The sequence below is a fragment of the Humulus lupulus genome, chromosome 5 (assembly GCF_963169125.1).
Source record: "Humulus lupulus chromosome 5, drHumLupu1.1, whole genome shotgun sequence".
Taxonomy (NCBI): Eukaryota; Viridiplantae; Streptophyta; class Magnoliopsida; order Rosales; family Cannabaceae; genus Humulus; species Humulus lupulus.
This window is the reverse complement of record NC_084797.1, coordinates 183,047,924-183,063,012: the sequence shown is the minus strand read 5'-3', so window position 1 is coordinate 183,063,012 and position 15,089 is coordinate 183,047,924. Positions and strand designations below refer to the sequence as shown.

General features: G+C 34.5%; 1 long non-coding RNA gene across 1 annotated transcript; it reads right to left on the bottom strand.

The window, feature by feature from the left end:
- Positions 1-8,474: 8,474 nt before the first annotated feature.
- LOC133833872 (uncharacterized) lies at positions 8,475-13,749 on the bottom strand. Its single transcript, XR_009893185.1, has 3 exons — positions 13,587-13,749; positions 13,355-13,482; positions 8,475-8,601 (listed from the first exon to the last, which is right to left on the bottom strand). It is a non-coding gene; the product is annotated as an uncharacterized LOC133833872 (long non-coding RNA).
- Positions 13,750-15,089: the final 1,340 nt, after the last annotated feature.

Here is a 15,089-nt window from a genome sequence, read left to right as displayed (position 1 = left end):
ATTACCAATAACAACTTTCCTTTGATTAATCCATACCAAATCTTCCCAAAATCTATTACTCATTTTACCCGGTCCATTAAAGCTTTCATTAAACCATCCTACAAAGCCCCAAAAGAATATATCCAAGCTTCTAAATTCAGCGAGTGCCAATTCAGACCTACTCTTGAGGTCCAATTCGTTACTTTACAAATCCCTCCTGAATTTATTCCCAAGTGGACACAAGGATTCACCCATATTAATTTTGGTGCCATTCGCTTAGCTATTTCCCTTCATGGCCGAAAGGGCCTTCCAATTGGCTGCCGAATGGGTCTGCTCGACACCCGAATGAGGAAATACCAACATGCAATCATTGCAACCATTGAAACTACATTAAACACAGGAACAATAATAACTACACTATCTCCTAACTTTAATATGTCTCTCAAAGACAACTGCTTTAGTGATGCTTTCAAAGTAAAGGTCCAACTTTCTGGGATTGACTAAGATCATACTTCCATTGGAGCTACTCTTCAGTACTAGATGGCATACAGACTCAAAGATCATGCTCTGGATCTTTCTTTGCCAACAGCTGAAGAAGCATTACTAGTCTCGGTAGACTCTACCCAAGCTCCAACATGCACTCATATTCCAAGGAAAATCTCTACAGATGATCTTATGAAGATTTTGCCCAGTTCATGGATAACAAACTATGCGATGCTCCATCAACCTCAAAAAGTTGTCCAGACTCTTACTGAACCATCTTATCACAAGAAAGAAGATGGCTCTGTCAAAATAATCTTTGACAAAAACTCAAACAAAGACTCCCAGTTGCTTTACCACCCAGTATATGATGACTTCTGTCACACCAACTGATGTGGAAATCCAATCCTTTGATTCTCAAGGAAGGCCTATTTATGCTTTCGAATCTTTGGATGGACATAAGTATTGGGATGTATTTTACTGTAAAAGTTGCCTAAAAATAGAAGAAGACCTCCCAAAGCCAAAGCAACGTCCTAGCTCAGGAAAACCAATTAAGCAGCAGCTAGATCAAGGAGAAAAAGGAATAGGATTGTTAGGCCAACCCTCTGGAACGTTTGACTATATAGTCAAATATTCTGCTCCTAAAAACTTACCTGACTCTCCTCCAGAATCAACTGGATGGGACATTGAGCTTCCTCCAACAGGCTCCCAAGAGCCTCCACTTTCGGCTCCTCAACAGAACATTTTTCCATGCTACAAAAAAGCAGCAAAATGGATGCAACATCATGGAGAAGCTTTTCCTGCTCAAAATAAGTTACAACAAATTCCACAAGTATGTATGATGACTACTACTCATTATGAGTCAAATTTTCCTCCTCTCAAGAAATTTGATAAACAAGACAACCAAGGTTCGGTTTCCCACCAACAAAAGGTTCAGAACCCCACAACCAGGAATGCGGATGGGTCTCTAAAAAAAAAGTACCTCCAGCCGAAGAAGTTCTCAACTGGAAATTAGAAAATTTGATTGCCCAAAACAAGGTCTTAAAGCAAGTCGAGTTACAAAATACCAGAATAGAGACGGCAGTAAAACAATCTCATACTACTGTCATCGATAAACTCACTACAAAGATCCAACAGCTCATGAAGAGCTTTTAGCCATCATCAAAGCAAACTCAGTCCCGATGCCAGTATTCCTGGCAAAAGAAGTCGAGATGAAGAGCCTTAAAACTCAATATGAATCCCTCAAGAACAGGTTCTGCCAACAAGAACCGACAAAGACTCCTTCAACTAGCTATTTGGGAACCTCATCCCCGTTCGGGATAACTACGATGCCGGTCCCTTGGCAGTTTGCTACAATACCAAAAACCTCCAAGCCTTTTCCTATTACTGGATCTGTGCAAGAGGACTCGGTTGTAAGCTTAAGATGCATGCTTGATGAAAACCAACAACAGAAGACAAAAAAGGGGAAGAAGAAAGAATCACAAAGCCAACCGACAGACGAACTCAAGCAACTTATAGTTCATCCAGCCAAAAATCCTCTGTCACAAATGATTTGACATACAAGCACTCTCCACATCGTAGAAAATGAAACGGGCTCAGACGATCAAAGCCCTTTGGCTAGTTCAAGCAATTATTCAGATGACTAGTTTGAAGAAACGAGCTCAACTTCTGATGATACTATACCTAGTGATCCGAAGAGCTTATCCAATAAAAACTTATACAGCAATGACGATGGAGCATTTCCACATTTGATGGTTCAACCTGCTGAATCAAACTCACAAATCGAACCAATTATCATAAGTGAAGACGAAAGTGGAAATGAATCAGCAACACCACATGTTCCCCAAAAATGAAAGAGTAAAGGTTCAAATTTTCAAACTTTTACTTTAGATGACCTCCCTCCATAAAAATGACGTGAAAGGTTCCAAGAGTTTCAGGCTTGGCTCAGCCTAGAATCACAAAGACCAGAAGCACAAACAGGAACAGTTCTCCTCAGCTTTGTTTCCTGTTTTACAGGCACCCTACAAGACTGGTGCACAAGTCTGGGCGATTCAAGGCAAATGACATTTTTACAACTTCCATCTGTCACCAATGCCCTAACCTATTTGTATATTGAATTCTGCAGACAGGACGCTTAAGTCACTGAAAGACTACGTTCAGAATTATTTATACTAAAATGTTGTTCAATGGATAAGAGAGATTTGGAGAAGCATTACAAAAAGATGACTCAACTGTTCTACCAAATAGGTGGAATTGATGATCCAAATCTAAAATAGGCTTTCCTCTCTTCCATACCAGAACCACTAGAAGAAGAAACTTTCAGACTTCTCTCAGGAACAGGAAGAACCGTAGCTGATGCTACAATTGGAGAAATCTATCAGCTAGTTCTAAAGGCATTGGAAAAGATGTGCTCTCAGCACAAATTTATCCAAGAATTCATGAAACATTCCAAGAAGCTTGGCAAGGTTTAAATCCAAAAGGACCTACGAATCAAATGTCCATCAGAATCAGCATGTTCTTTTCTTCTAGAAAAAAGGAAACACAACAAAAGGTTTAAAACCTTTAAGACCTTTAAATCCTCAAAAGAAAAAGGACGTCGCTCATTCTAGTTTCTAAGGAGGAAGTGCTATTTCAGGAAGAAGTCCGACAGATGTTTCATTTATGGCGACAAAGGACATTATTCCAAGCAATGCCCCAATGAGAAAACTGCCAAAGTGATCCCCCACATTCAACAAACAATGAGCATATCTCTCAAAGAGAATGACCTAGAATCCATCTTCTCTACTGATGACGACATAAATTTAGAATCCCTCTGTGCATTCGTAAAATAGAAGGCTTCAGATGAATTCTACCACATGACAGCTATCAATACAATACAACCATCACCAATCATCTCCATGCAGATCCTCTCTACAAAGTATGCTCGGCCAATCAAAGTAGCTGCCTTCTAAGATACGGGATCATCATACACCATGATGAACCCTGATGTTCTCCCTCTAGAATATTGGAGGAAAGAAAAACAATTCTTCGACGCTGCAAATGGAAGCATCTTCTGTACAGAGCTCATCAGTAAACCAATTAAATTATAGCTCTTCCCAAGATGCTTTACCATTCATAGAGTAATTGGCTCAAAATTACCAGGGAAGGATCTAATTATTGGTTTTGATGTCTGCACCAAGAAAAAGAGTTTGCGAATCCTTCCTGGTGGCCTCGGCTACAAACAACATTTTGCTACATGGAAATCCATACCAAAATATTTTCTCATGCCTTCTGATCCATTCTCCAAGGTCAGGCCTCGGCTCATAGAAAATTCCTGTGCCACAAGTCATGCCGAATTCCTCCAAAAATGTGAACGCCCTCTTTGGAAAAATCATCAGTTCTTCATCAGTGTACCATTTAAGCTCAATGACGATGTTAACCCTACCAAGGAAAGTCAACCAGGCATGAACCCAGAGCATCAGAAAATGGCAACTGAGGAATTCAAAGTACTACAACAATAAGGATTAATCGAACCAACCACCTCTTCATGGGCATGCCATGCTTTCTACGTCAATAAGAGATCGAATCAGGCTCAAGGAAAACAAAGGTTGGTCATCAATTATAAGCCCTTGAATGAATTTTTGGCAGATGATAAGCTCCCCCTACCAAACAAGAATTCTCTATTTGCAAGCCTATGAAAGGCTCAAATATTTTTGAAATTCGATCTAAACGCGGGATTTTGGTTGTTGTGTGTCAAAGAAGAAGATAGGCCCAAAACAGCCTTCTACATTCCAAATCACCACTATCAATGGACTGTCCTTCCCTTTGATCTCAAAACAGCCCCATCACTGTTCCAAAAGGCCATGACTAAAATCTATGGCCCCATTCTAGATAAGGCCCTAATCTACATTGATGATATATTGCTCTTCTCACAAGATGAACAAGCCCATCACAATCTTCTAGCCCAGTTCATCTCTCTCACAGAAGCCCATGGGGTCATGTTATCTGAAAAGAAGATGATCATTGGACAAGCCCAAATTGACTTTCTGGGGATGAATCTTATTAAAGGCCAATATGAAGCCCAACTGCACATAGCCCAAGAGTTGTTAAAGTTTCCCGAAAAGGACTTCACAAAGATCCAAATCCAACAGTTCCTAGGAATTGTAAACAATTTACGGGATTTTATCCCGCGACTTTTGGAAATGACGAGACCACTCAGTGACATGCTTAAAAAGAAAACTCTACCTTGGTCACTAGAGCAAATTGTAGCAGTAAAAAAACTAAAGGAGATAATGCAGACACTACCACCTTTGCAGATTCCTTCTGATGGAAAAATAATCCTGTAAACAAACGCTAGTAATAGGTATTGGGGAGCTGTCCTACTTGAACAAGACAAGATATGGAAAAGAAAAATATGTGGATACAAGAGTGCCCACTTCAAAGACTCTCAGCTCCACTATCATTCTACCCTAAAAGAATTATTAGCGATAAAGATGGGTATTACAAAATTTGAATTCCATCTGATAGGTCATCATTTCTTGGTGGAAATGGACTTTGTCGCGTTAAAACAAATGATTGGTCTAGAAAAGAGCAAAATGACAAATGCCCAGCTTTTGAAATTGGCAGTCTGGTTTAACAACTACTCTTTTGACATTAAACACATTCAAGGCAAAGACAATAATGTGGCTGATTTCTTATCCAAATCACCCCCTGCTATAAATCTAGCCTCAGGATACTCACCAAGAACCATCCCCATTGTCGTCCAAAAATCATCACATACCATCCCAATCATAATCATGATGGCTTCTTCCTCTTATGTCACACACAACCAATCTTTTCCCCGGGATGCAAAAAATATTCTTTCGAAAACATCCAATAAATAAGCCAGAGAAAGAGCAACTCATAGAGCAATCTTTCTTCATAATTTTATGATTTCCAAACTTGGACCTTCTATAAAAAAAAATGACTTTGGAATCCATCCAAAATATCCATTTTCCCAAATCCTACCTCTTCGAGATGCTATCTTCACACCAAAACAAGTAGCTCACCTTTTCTGGTATTTGGCCAGTGTTTTTACCATAGCTGTCGAGGTACAAACTATGGCCTTGCACACATCCATAAAATCCTTCTTGAACCAAGAAAGGTTCAAACCAGCTTACCAAGTCCAAATTGACATTCTGTCCTGGTTCACCACATTGGAAAAATGGAAAAAGGTCCTATCAGCTGAATGGAAAAAGGTCCAAAATAACAAGCCCACTTTTATCTACCTACCAGGCCCAAATGTTGCCAGCCTAATGAACTATTATACTATTCTCTTTCTTAGTCTTAATGCCAAGCTTGATGAAAAACATAATATAGTTATCAACCCGGCATTCGAAGTCTACAGGTCAAAAGAAGAGCCATTATGTGGTCTTGGTGGCCAAGAATACTTAGACACCAAAAAGAGTCTATTTGAGAAGAATCAAATTATACCCCCTAAATTATGGCCCAAGCCAGAAGAAGACACTCCTTGGGAGATGTTCCCGTCTGACTATACTTGCAAAATAACGAGGGCCCATTGAAACCTTCCATATTTCAAAAAAATGAAACAAATCAGGGCACCAAACTCGAAGAAACATTAGAGCAAAAATATTCGTCACTATACAAATTGACCGACACTAAAGGGGTAATTTTGCAAAATAATATTTACTTTGAAGATTCTCAAGACCCACATGCTGACACTTCAGATATGCAAGATCCTTATCTCTTCCAGTACACAGGAAAAGAATGGAACATGGGGTATACAGACTACAATGCCTGCCTTCTAGCTGGCAGTGATCAAGATGAAGAAGAAATGACAGGATGGAACCCACTCCATGACGACCCATCATATGACTCTGACTATGAGGCCAGCCATGAGACAATCTTTAAATAAATAATGTGTCTTTTAGTCTTTGGTCAGGGAATCTTATCCCTTATCTTTATGTTTTACTTTATGCTTTTGTCATTATGCTTTTGTCAAGGAATCTTATCCCTTATCTTGTCTAAGGGAATCTTATCCCTTATTCTGTCCCAACCATGGTTGGTTTTGACTAGGGTGGGTTAGGTTTGTATGTTTGAGTACATGGCTATATAAGGCCATCATCTCTCTTTGTGTAAGGCAGAGAATTACGAAGTAATAAAATATCAGAGTGTTTGTTATAACAAATGTTCTTCTAAATCCTTCCTTCAGAGATTTCTAAAGTAGAGATAATATGCAATATGGATCATATTGAAGGCAACTACTGTTATAAGTTTTTAGATTAGCCTTCGAGTTAATTGATCTAGCAATCTATCATTTATGATCGTAAGTCACTCAATTTAGAGAGTAAGTCGTGCAGATCCGTGTGAGAAATTCCTAGGTCTATTGATCCGTTAGTTTGTCTAACTAACTTATAGCAGGAACCCCTTAATGAATAAATGCAAATTCAAATTAATTTGAATTGCTAGATATCATATCATATATGCTGTGTTTGTAGAGTAGAAACTAGAAACAAGCAAATGAAGGCTCCAAAGTTTTGGCTTGGGCAAGGTTCACATAAGGGCCCTTTTTGACCATATTATTTCTCTTAAGTTTGGTTTTAGAGTGTATCTTATAGGTTTTAGTTGTGTAGTGTTTGAATCCAAAAAGAGTAGAAGAGAAGTGATAGTCTCGACCATAGAGGTAAGATTGTAATTTTGGACTTCCAATATGATTTTTATGAATTTTGATGCTTGTGATGTTGGGGGTTGAGTCTTGATCTTGTTTATGTTTAAGTGAATGGTACTCTAGTGTTCTAGTGGAGTAGGTCTAGAACTTGATGGTGGTAGTTGCCACATAGGGAGTAGTTACCGAATTTTGGAAACCACACCATCGACATTAATGGAGGGTGGTCAATGGTGGTGTTGTTATGGTTTTGGGTTTGGGTATGCGCCACAGTAATAGATAGGGAACACCAGCCCTTTTTGGGCTTGATGTAGGCTAGGGCAATGGGTAAACTACCACCATGAGTGGTGGTTATGGTTATGAAGATGGTGGTAGTGAGTGTGACTGGCAAGGGTGATGGTGGTAGGTGATGATGTAAATGGTGTGTCATATGAATGGCCTTGGGGCCGAGCACGTGCATGGGCCATGCATGTCCATGCACGTGAAAGTTGGTTTTATGCTCAGTGTCTGAATTAGTCAATGACTAAGTATTATAAATCGAGGCTCGGGATAATATTATCAAGGGATAGAAAATAATTATGGCTAAGAATGATACCCAAGAGGATCCTAAGGATCGAGATTTAAGATGAGGCTCGGGAAACAATAATTGAGGTTCGGTATTTGATTCGATGATTTAAAGTATTTTCAAGGACTAGAACACACTTTAATGATTAAGTTATGATGAAATTTATGTTTGGGGCTCAATTTTATGTCAAGACTGGGGCTCGAAATTTGGGCTCCAAGCCCGAGAATTCATAATTCACTACAAGAAAAAATGCTTTTAATAACACCGAAAATGTGTTATCAAAACATACCATAACACTTTTTGATGTGTTAAGACCGACTATGTTATCGTAAGTCAGGGTACTTTACATAATACTTTATCATTGTTATACAGATGTGTTATTATACTGTCAACGATAACACAATTTCTGTGTTATTTTAATAAATAGATAAGTGTTTAATTATGTTATTTATAGTCGATTATACAACACATTTCAATACTTATAAATTTGTGTTATACTACACTTTAGTATAACACTTTTTTTGTGTTATACTACACTTTCGTATAAAACATTTTTTGTGTTATACTGCACTTTAGTATAACACATTATTTGTGTTATACTACACTTTAGTATAACACGTGTTATATTAGCTTAGAGAAACATAATCTTTTTTTACTTACACAAAACTAGGAAAACAAATATGAAAGTTTAAGCCAAATAAGGTAACATAAATAGATTTTTATTAATTACTCAAATGTAATTACAATATTTAGTATGCTAGTCTAGGCTTAAGAAATCATATTACAACATAATTTGTGCCCAATTCAGATTCCTTTCTCACTAAATACAAAACAAGAAATGTATACAAAAATTAGTGAAATACATTCTTCCATTCTAAAGGCCTCAACTACAAATGTTGTCAAAAATTGCTCCAAAGAAATCATCTCAATATACCTGCACATTGTTAAAAAAAAGTCCTTTTATTATTAAGAACATAAGACTTAAGCTAGTTTCCACCTGTAAGAATATAAAGTTTAAATTAAATTTGTAATAACTGCAAAACTTGACGAAACAGCAGGGTATAGCAAGATGTACTACCATGCAAAACGACTGAAGCAACAAAATATGAAACTTAAAACAAGGCTTGTGAAATGTATCAAGATAACAAATATATCATTCTCAATGATCAAAAAGTATGTGAGGAAGAATTGATTCCAGAACTCTAAATTCTGTCAATATATCCCAAAAAAAAATCAAGAATAAAAATAGAATCACACTTTGACTTCTTATACAACAAAATCATAAAGAAAAACAATAAAATAAAAATGCACCTGGAAACTTCTTTAGCATCTTTAATATAAGGTTTAGCCCAAGTTCTGCAATAAAACTAAAAATAAAGTTAGAAAAAAGAACTCTTTCTAATAAAAAGAAAGAAGAATGTCACCTGGAAACAAGATAATTCTTTGATAACCTTAACATTTAATGAATGAAACATACCCCTCTTTAGATTAAAAACCTTCAAGCTTTTCTTTATTATCAGCTGCATTAGATGAGTGGACAATAGAAGCAAGGCAAACTCCAACCAAGAAGCAGCCACACCAGGGAAAAGGATCTCGGCTCTATTAATTCTATTGTCTAAAAAGTAATTCAAGGTTGTTCCTGTCACCATTAAAGATCACATCAGAAGCAAAAAATTCAGTATCTATAAGAGCAACACAGACAAACATCAACATTTAGAAATGGTCAGAGAGAGAGAGACAATGAAAGAAAGGACCTATAACAACTGTTATGCTTGCAGTGATCACTTCTGTGACTGATAAGCCAACAAAAGCCCAAGCATACTGAGTTGAGAGATTTCCAAGGCTAAGTACCACCCCTCCTGCCATTGCAAACATCACAGAAGGCCAATTATCCTGCACCAATCACCCTAACATGAATCGAAACCAAATACATACAATACAATACAACTCCATTATGGCAAACATATGAAATTTTCATTATGTTGTGTTCCTTATCACTGGTCTCTCCAAATAGCATCACATTCATCAAAGAGAATAGAGAATGAATGAACTAAACTTTATCTAAATATATGCAAGTGTTGAATATTTGTGATTCAACACTTGTAATGAGCTAAAAAAATATAATTAATACTGAATTAATCATGAGAAGGAGCAGCCAAAAGAATTATATAGAAAAAGGAGGAAAAACAAAAAAGAATGGATTCTAGACATGTCTCATAATAATTGGACCTTTTTATTAAACTTCATGGAGACAAGACTCACAATAAAATTGTCTAGCAATATTTTTATCTCATTTTCTTATCAAACTTTTAGCTTCTAGCTTCTATAAAAATAAATTGATTTTCACCTCTGCTAAATTGATTTTCACCTCTGTTAGGGTAAAAATAAAAAAAAATAAAAAGGAGAACAGAAGCTTCTGTTTTGGGGGTAATCTCTGAAAATTACTTGGCCAAAAAAATATGACAAAAGCCTTTGGCATGCCTTAGTAATCAATGGTGGTCATTATCTAGATGGTATCATCATAGGAAGGAGCACCATCACACTGTACTACATGGTATCATCAGCATTCCTTTGTGATTAAATAATAGCATTTCATGCTTCCAAACAGGCCCCCCTGTGTGATCGCTGCCATCACACACATATAAGAGTACTTAATAGAAAATGAATTGGATAAAATGATCTCTGTAAATGTACCAGAGATATGAGACTTTATTATTTATAGCTGAATAGTACAAAGATACAAAGAGAGGGAAAAAGGAGCTGGAAACCAAGAAGTGATTAACAGGATACTAACCACACTAATCTACTAACTATAGCTGAACCTATATTACGGTTAGAGCTAACTAACTACATGTGCAAAATTATTTGAAAACCACATGAATATAGTTAACTCATAGTATTTAGAAATCACATGAATGTTAAATTCTGCAAAAGTAGGCACCATATAAAATTAGAAAGAGATCCAATTTGTTTCATTCCTAAAAATATCAAGGTACCAAATACACATAAGGACCGAATATGACTGCCACAAATAAGCACAAATTTAAGGTACTCAAATACAATACATCAAGCAAGCCCAAATGAAAGGTCAAGTACAACTACCACAGGTAAACTATTTGTTCAGTGTATTTTGTTCAGGTAAATTACTTTAAGTGGGCAATATTCTATTTCCTACAAATTTAGAAGGATTAATACTATAGTCAAAGACTTTTTTTATCACTACAAGAAAAAATGCTTTTAATAACACGATTATTGAACAAACAAGCCATTATTGAACAAACAAAGAGAGACAGCAACCATTATTGAACAAACAAAGAGAGACACAAACAAGCATGGTTTGCTTATCCACATGAATATAGATCAACATATATAAAATATATAAATATATTAACTAAATAATTATAATAAAGGCCATTAACTAATTGAAAATTGTCTTGAAAGGAGGAAAGAGCAAAACAATTCTAATAAATTGGATAAACAGAACATGGCAATCTATATATTATTATTTTTAAGGTCTTCATGAAGTGAACAACTAACAAAATAATAGCAGTAACTAATTAACATAAACCCATGACTAACAATATTAACTAACAATATGGCACCATGAATACTTCATAAAACAAAATCTAATGAATAAAACATACCAGCAATACAAGAGCATGTGCAATATTCATATTTATTAAATATATATACACATCTAAATCCCAGACCAGTCATAATCAATAACAACAGAAGAAAAAGAAATCCCAGACCAGATGAAATATTCATATATTTCATAAAATTATGCATAAAACAATATGAATCTACTTTCTCTAGTATAAGTATAGCAGTAATATCACAAAGATATCTTTCAAGTATAGCTGTAACGAATGACTCTGTACATGAATATTAATGCTTTCTTTAGTTTCTTCTTCTTTAGACTATAAGTATCTAACTTTAAAATGTTTCTATATCTTGGTTCCCATAGGTATCAAGTGTTTTCCTTTGTTACAAAATAAAGCTTGTAGGGAAGGATAGAAGAATATCACAGGCAAAGGAAAAACACTTTATCTGAGATATAGTTGATTTCTGACCACTTTTTGGTCAAGATTGAAGGTGGCAAAATAGGTCAAACATGATAATACGACTTGAAACTTGCATTAAGTTTGCTGGTTTGGATTTTAATTATAAGGGGGTTGAATTAGTTTTAAGTTGAGGTTTCTAACTTGTATAATAAATGGGTCATTTACAGGGTTGACTTGCCTAACTCAAAAATTACGTGTAGTAAATTAGACACATGTTTGTTTATGACTTTGACTTTATGTATTTTATGTATTTGACTATGAGATTATATTTATAGTTAGATATAGTTTTTTGTGAAGGTTTTTTTGTTTTAATCCACCATGCTTTTCAAAGCTAGCAACTTTACTTAGAAGTTAGAATTTATTTGGCTAAAGGAGTTTCAAAGCTTCAGTCTCAAACCTAAGATTCATGTCCAGCTAGTAGAGAGAAATGTTTGCTCTTCTAATGAGTTAACCATTTACTTAAAGATTATCTAAGTTAATTCTGTTTGATCATCCAGAAATAGTCTTGTACATTTTTGTGACAGTAGAGTATAAATGTTTTTTTTGTTTTATTCAACCTTTTTCAGTTTGTTTAATGAGAAAGGACAATAGTTATTATTACAGCTTCTGGATAGTTAAAAGATTCACCTTCTCTAATACTAGTCAAGCACAAAATCATGACAAAGTAAAGAAATTTTTGAACTTTTCTATCCTAAAGTTTACAGTATATGAACTAGTTTATATAACTAACTAAATTGTCATATAGCCAATTCACTTATCAGTGATTCATTGAGAATCATCACATACTTTAATTAACTTATGAAATATATGGAATGGATGCAACTTATAGTTTAGTCCCTTCATGTTGATTGCAACTTATAGTTTAGTCCCTTCACTTATCTTTTTTATTCTCTCTTTTCAATTTGAATATGATTCAAACGACTTGTAAAAAAATGTGACTGAAATTAATTGTATATTTATATAAATAATTTTTACACAAACATAATTCATTATATGTATAATTTCATGATTCCATCCTTGAAACAAAGAGTGCAATAAATATTAAATATGTAGACTTCAGCAATTGATGATTTCAGATTTTTATAATCTTTAAGAACAGTAGACTTTTTCTTTCTTCTTCTTTTCTTATTTGGTCTTATTGAATAAATGTAAAGTAAGTATAGACTTGGAAATGTTTATCACATTAAATAGAAATAAAAAAGAGGACAAATCAATAAAATGATTATAAAAAGAATTATGATTGTCCAATACCTAAAAAAAAATAGAATTTGTACATATGTATACATCAAAATTTATTACAGGGAAACAAATGAAACAAATGATACTAAAAGTCAAAAGCTACCTGCCAAATCTATTTTCTATTGGAAAAATGATAAAATTTTGAGGTATTGATATCCCAAGACACGAGGTAAAACCTAAAACATATACGTTTCTCATAGAATTACAGTTAGCAAACAGCATGATTAAGATTCTAAAAGCATCCTATACCAAAAAAGAAATGATTATAGTAAATAAATTCAACAGAAAGATCTTCAAAAAGAAAAATAGAGGTGACCAAGTCCAGAAATAAATAAATAAAATCACAATCTAATCAAAGAAAATACAAGAATGAAGATTACATACCATTATATATTTGTATATATTTCACTTTGCCCCAAATTATGTATTGGACAATCATGAGTCATGACATAGATTTCCTCTCTTTGCTTCAATTGCGCCCCATATGAACCTAATAGATTATATTATAGAACCTGTGAAAAGTGAAATAATAGCCAATGGAAGTTATGTTAGCAAAAGCAACCCAAACTATTATTAACAAACAAAAAGATAACATGTTATCAAAATCTTGTATTACATGTTCCTCTAATTGCTTGATTTTATCATCCTTCACTTTCACAACCTTTTTCTCCCTGACAACATACATACACAACATTCATGTTATCACAAAAAATAACATTACCATTTTATGCGACCATACTCTTGGCTGAATATTCACTTATCACATCAATAGACCTCTCTTCAATTTGATTTATCTTTTCTTTCCAAATCTCCATATTTTTTAAAAGATTCTCGTTAAGCTGCATGTAACGCGAACATTTATTAGAAACTAAAATATCTTGCAGCCAGGTGAAAATGCTATAAAAGAAGCCACAAAGTCGCACTGAGCGATCACCAGAAGCTAGCAATGACATACATCATCAAGAATATTTTTTTCTTTAAGAAATCTATCCAGCTTAGCCTTAAGTTTTTGTAGTTTTAAGGTACCAACCTTCTTTACAGCGCTAGAAATTTTCCTTTCAGTTTCTTCTTTGACTTCTTCCAGTAAGGATTCAGAATGCTGCAGTTCAAACAAATTATATCACACCCCCCAAAAAGGAGAAACATTCTACTAGAAAGCCTATAGCATAGCAATTCAACACATTCTCAATTTTCCATCATTGATCAGTGATGATAATTACCAAGGAGGAGAATAGCAAAGTTGTATTTCAAATTAAAAAATAAAATCCAATGAAATTAAAGAATTAACTTACCAGTCTTTTCTTCTCAAGTTGGTAGGTAAGCAGCTCATTGTATTTATTAACAGACTGTAGATAAATTTAGCATTATAGGAGAATGAGCATATTACAAAATAAAATCTTAAAAAGTGAAGCAAAGTATTTAATAATTAAAAAGAAAAGAAAACTGCATTATAGCTTCAACTTCGCTGTTCAAAAGTGCTTTAGTAAATCTAAAATCAACCCCTTCATAGATTTCAGCTCCATCATTAGCATCAAGACAATGATAATTCCGTTCAACTAACTTTCAATCCGTTTTGGATTGGATAAGACGGTGAACGTAGTAGGTCATATAATGAACATAAAATAGAATGATTAAAAGGTAAAAAAGTTTGATTTTCCTTTGTTGTTGTCTTTATTAATAAGGAAGATACATAAATATAAATATGTCAATGGTATTTGTATAAGTTGTCTGTATGTAGAAGCATATAAATTTAAAAGGTAACCCATATATTACCTTTCACACTTGGGTCCTGTCACAATAGATTCTATATTTCTATTCCTCTACTTTTCATAACAACATTATTAGTGTATCAAGTTATCATCTTGTCTATTCATGTTAATATATTAATCTTTCAATGCATAAGAAATGACACTCAAAACAATTCATCACTTTAGAATCTACAGCTAGAGAAGAGCTTAAGAAAAAGAAGGTATTACCAGCAAGAGTCGACATACAAAAAAAAATAAAAATACAGAATTACAAAAAAAAAGTGAACAAGTGTGAGAAAAGAGTTCCTAACGCTCTAAATGTATAAAAGCAAATTATGGATCACAATATAACATTTTAACTATAAAACTTA